Below are 5452 nucleotides of genomic sequence, written 5' to 3'. Positions count from 1 at the left end.
TTTATTTCTGAAAGTACTAACATTTAACAAAAAAGTTGTATAGTTTTATTTTCCTCCTTAATTTATTCTTTTTCATAGTACCTTCTTTTTGATGGCTTTATTCCTTTTTCCATATTCTCTTTCATAATGTTGTTTTATTTCAAGTTCTTGGATGTGGACTCTTGCTCAATGCGGATTGTTTTCTCACATATTTTGTTGTGAGATTACCTTTATTGAGGCTTTTTTTGCTTTTGCTTCTACAGTTGCTTCAGAGAGATCACCAATCATAGCTCAGTCATTGTGTTAACTTCTCAATTTGAGGCTTCCTAAATCATGCATATTATATTCATTTTATCCCCAAGTTTATGAGAGGCACAGGCCTGAAATTTTGAATTTAGGGGGAAGGGTTTTTCCTCCAGCTTAAAGCTGAAAAGAGATAGACAAGCTCCTTTCTCACCTTGTCCTGGTAAACATATTTCCTTTCTAGTTCATCTCTTACCAGAAAGAGCTGCCATTTGAGGGTCTTGGCTTTATCTAAGGATTCTTAGCTCCTCATACACACCCAAATCCTCATTTCTTTTTAGGTTACTGGGACCAAGTTTTCTCCAAGGCAATTAAAGCTCCACCCTACCTTACCTCTTCATTTTGGGCACCTAGGATGGATGGAGTTTTTCCTCCCTCCCTTCTTTCCTTCTCAGTCATACTTTAAAAATAATGTTTATTTTATTTTTTCTAGCATTTCTATGTCTTTGTACTGGATGGTTAATTTTGGATATCTTAGATCATTGTATTATCAGAAGTCTCAGTTTCCTCACCATTAATGTGGGGAAAGTAATTTATTTACTTAAGAGCATTTTTAGAATTAAATGAGATAATATATATAAAGTGCTAAGGTTAGTGCCTGATATGTAAGTGCTCAATAAATGTTAGTTATTACAATTTTTAATTAATACTGATTGAGAAGCCCTAGATAAGAATGCAAATCCACATAAGGAAAATTACTCAAATGAATTTAAAAATTAATATTTTGGCTTCCTCTTAGGATGTAATGTTGCTTCATTTAAAAGTTTGCTCCCGGGCTTCCCTGGTGGCGCAGTGGTTGAGAGTCCGCCTGCCGATGCAGGGGACACGGGTTCATGCCCCAGTCCGGGAAGATCCCACATGCAGTGGAGCGGCTGGGCCCATGAGCCATGGCCGCTGAGCCTGCGCGTCTGGAGCCTGTGCTCCGCAACGGGAGAGGCCGCAGCAGTGAGAGGCCCGCGTACTGCAAAAAAAAAAAAAAAAAAAAAAAGTTTGCTCCCTCCCTCTTTTCCGGTTATTGTGGCACGAGGCACTATGAACTGCAAAGTCTCCCGAGACACCCTCTATGGAGGCAGCACGGGAAGTCCTGCACAGTAACCAGCGCAAGCGCCAGATGTTTTTGGAGACGGTGGAGCTTCAGATCAGCCTGAAGAGCTATGACCCTCAGAAGGACAAACACTTCTCGGGCACTGTCAGGCTTAAGTCCACTCCCCTCCCCAAGTTCTCCATATGGGTTCTGGGGGACCAGCAGCATTGTGATGAGGCCAAGGCTGTGGATATCCACCACATGGACATAGAGGCTCTGAAGAAACTCAACAAGAATAAGAAACTGGTCAAGAAGCTGGCCAAGAAGTATGATGCCTTTTTGGCTTCAGAATTTCTGATCAAGCAGATCCCATGAATCTGGGCCCAGATCTGAATAAGGCTGGCAAGTTCCCTTCCTTGCTGACCCACAATGAGAACATGGTGGCCAAAGTTGATGAAGTGAAGTACACGATCAAGTTCCAGATGAAGAAGTGCTGTGTCTGGCAGTGGCTGTTGGCCACGTGAAGATGACAGATGATGAGCTTGTGTACAACATCCACTTAGCTGTCAACTTCCTGGTGTCATTGCTCAAGAAAAATTGGCAGAATGGCGGGACTTTGTACATTAAGAGTGCCATGGGCAAGCCCCAGCGCCTGTACTAAGGCACAGCTTAATAAACCATACTCCCACCATTAAAATGTGAACATACAAAACTTATTGCTTGAATATATATGATTTTGTATTATATATCCTTGAGTGTCTCACCTCATTTTTATCCTACTCTACTTAGCATGTGGGTGGTCAGGGAAGAGTCTTTATTGATATTTGATGCCTGATTCATTTGGTATGTGTATTTTTTTCATTTTACAGATGCATTTCAATTCATCATAAGGTGGCTTATATTATAAACGTGTTTATACTTTATTAAAATATTTACATTAAGCTGACATAAAACTAGATAATTTGAAATTCATTTTATTGAGAAAAAATTAATCTCTCAGTCTTGTTCTAAAATATTTATTTTCCACAAAATATGCACTTTGAAAAACATTGCATAGGTTATTAACAGGCTATCTGGTTTATTTCCACTTAGGAATATAATTCATTGAAAAGAAAGGCATATCTGATTAAAATGCTGTGTGGAAGTGACCTTTTCCATGTTCTTAAAAGAGAGGAATGATGGAAGAAAAAAAAAATAATGTTTTTAATCTGAGTTTTTATGAGATCTTGAAATGGATGCCATTCTTTCTATTTCCTCTCTGTAACAGATATTGTGTTTCTGATTCTGTGTGTGTGTGTGTGTGTGTGTGTGTGTGTGTGTGTGTGGTCTCACTTTTGTTAATGTGTCTTCATTTCTCAGTGAAGTGAAAGCTGACCTAGAACCGTGGTCACTCCTGTGTCAAAGTTGCAACAACTGTGGTCACTGAGCAATTACCATGGCAATCTGACTGGTCCTGAAGGGTTAGTTGTGTTAGAACAAGATCTAAAATAGATCTTGTTTTAGATGGAAGGGAATGAACTGATGATTCAAACTGCAATGTAATTTGATCTTGTGTCTGTATTTAACCAAAAGAACCAAATTTGTAAACAGATACCTTACTCTGCAGAAGGATAAAAATCCTAGAAAACATTTAAATGCTCTTTGTTTCACTCAGTTGCTTTTTCTTGACAATTTTATTTTAATACTGAAATATTGATAGAGCCCTAAGAAAGACATAGAGGATTGTATGGTGTCTATGTCCAAGTAAAACGCTTTTCTTTTGGAACCATTAAACTTTTTTGAACTGGTATACAAATAAAAAATGTTATTTTTTTCTTTTTTTAAACATGAGATCCTAAAATATTTAAGAGGTGCTTACCTGATACAGATTATTAAAATACAGAAGAAGAATTGAAAGAGTGACAAAGTGTGTAGCAGTAGGACATGTGTTTTCATTCCTTTTTTTCCAGAGGGGTAATAGATTTGTACTGATCCATTTACCTTCTCTCATTTGCTCACATCTATTGTTCAGCTGTGAGATTTTTGGCTGGAGTAAGTACACAGCTGGAAGCCAATGAATATCCTGCCTTTTTCCAAACTGTTCTTTGTTTGTTGCTTTATCCTCGTTCTTTCACTTATTCAGCATCTACTGAGCACCTGTTCTATACCAGGCACTTTGGTAGGTGGTAGAGGGTCCTTATTGAACAAGACAATCAGGGCTCCCTTGATGAGTGTCTAGTCCTGGACAGGTTTTCCCCTCTTTTGCTCTCTTTTCTTTCATTCATGCATTTTCCTGTCCTTTTCTTTCTCGACCCTTTCTTTTTCTTACTTTTATTCTTTCCCTCATTTTCTTACTTCTTTCCCATTCTTTCTTTGGAAATTGTTAAAGGGCTTCCCTTTCTATTTCAGACTTGTCTAGGATCAATAGATGAGACTTCTTTCTTTGCACTGCACTCTTTTCCCATGGGAATTCAGGGACATTCATAACTTTTGTCCTGACTTAGCTGTGTCAGTACCTCCTCTGAGGAAAATTGGTTGCCAGCTGATGAGGGTATCATTTCCTCTACTGCCATGGAATCATACTCCTCTGCCTTTCATCAAGCTGCCAAACTTTGTGAAGAGTGAATCCTTTGGGGAAAGACATCTTCCTGTCTCTGTCTACAAGCAATCGTTAATTTTTGTTAAAACCATTTTTTTAAAATTGGTTTTTATAGCCACGTACCTAAATTTATCTCCAATTTGGTTCCATTGGTCACAGAATAGTTTTACCTTACTGGCTGAGTATTTTCATTTCTGCTGAGCTTCCCACAGTGAATATCAGAGAGCATTTTCCAGCAGTATTTTTGTGAAGGGGTAGGGTGGATAAAGCCCTAACATAAATTCCGATATGGCCTTTGTCCTGTTGCTTCCTGACACAATGTAGTAAGAAATCAATGCAGTTAGAGTCACAAATGACAGTAGATAAGGATAAGCAAGCTGGGTTCATCTGAAAGCACAAATGAATCAGAATTATAGGATTTATTTTAGCCCTGGAAGAGTTTTTGTTTTTTTTTTTTTCTTCCTTTTCTTTTTTTTTTTGCGGTACACGGGCCTCTCACTGCTGTGGCCTCTCCCATTGTGGAGCACAGGCTCCGGACGCGCAGGCTCAGCAGCCATGGCTCACGGGCCCAGCCGCTCCGCGGCATGTGGGATCTTCCCAGACCGGGGCACGAACCCGTGTCCGCTGCATCGGCAGGTGGACTCTCAACCACTGCGCCACCAGGGAAGCCCCTGGAAGAGTTTTTCTGATCCACTTCTGCCTCTTTAAAGTTGAAGAGCAGAGATGTCAAGTGACTTGCTAGAGATCACACAGCAAGTTAATAATAGAGCTGGAGCTAGAACTCAGGTCTCAATTCCCAGTTTTCCTTTTACCTGGCAGGATATAGGAAGTAGGGTATAGGGAAAATTATCTTTTGGGGGAGAGGGAGATTTATTGTTTGTTGGAGGAGGATTTGTCAAATCCACAGGTTTCAGACTTTTGTACTCTTCAGCTGAGAATCAATCTAGTTTCATATGATCCTTGTGTAACTAGCTAAGATGTGGAAAAGAGCTGGTATAAAAATTAAGTGCTGTCCACTGAATATCCAGTCTGTGTCTGTTAACTTCTATATCCATGGGTGGGGTTCATTTTTATGTCTTGGTTATTGATGTTGCTTATTGTGTAGGAGAAATGTGATTTTCCCCCAACCTCAAGTGGTGCAGTTGTAGGTGAAGTTGGGGAAATGAATATGTTTTTGGTGAGTTGTTTTGATGGAGAAGTTTAAACCTGAATAAGGAGTCAGAACCCCAAGTTCATCCACTTACTTACTTTATTATTTGAGGTGGTTTAGTAGAGTTTAATCTCAGTTCTGAGGAAGTCATTTGGACTCTGGCTTTCCATCCTCTGAACAACTAAGAATCATTTCTTCCCCGCTCCATTGGCGTGGATATTCATTTTTATTGCTGTGGTAGCCAGGCTCCAAGATGGTCCCCAATGATCCCTTACCTCCTGGCAGTCATGGTCTTGTATAGTCCCCTCCTGTGTTGCATCAGAGTTTGTCTGTGTGACCATCAGAATACGGCAGACATAATGTTATATCACTTTTGAGGCTACCTCATAGAAGACATTGTGGCTTCTGCCCTGTACCT

At 39.8% G+C, this 5452-nt stretch overlaps 1 pseudogene; it reads left to right on the top strand.

Moving 5' to 3' along the window:
• The first annotated feature begins 1314 nt into the window (after positions 1-1314).
• LOC113624577 (60S ribosomal protein L10a pseudogene) lies at positions 1315-2003 on the top strand (annotated as a pseudogene).
• Positions 2004-5452: the final 3449 nt, after the last annotated feature.

Source organism: Aethalodelphis obliquidens, unplaced genomic scaffold, assembly GCF_003676395.1.
Source record: "Aethalodelphis obliquidens isolate GAN/ISIS:26980383/991018 unplaced genomic scaffold, ASM367639v1 scaffold13, whole genome shotgun sequence".
Classification (NCBI taxonomy): Eukaryota; Metazoa; Chordata; class Mammalia; order Artiodactyla; family Delphinidae; genus Aethalodelphis; species Aethalodelphis obliquidens.
The sequence above is the reverse complement of the archived record's forward strand: the minus strand, read 5'-3'. Positions and strand labels throughout refer to the sequence as shown.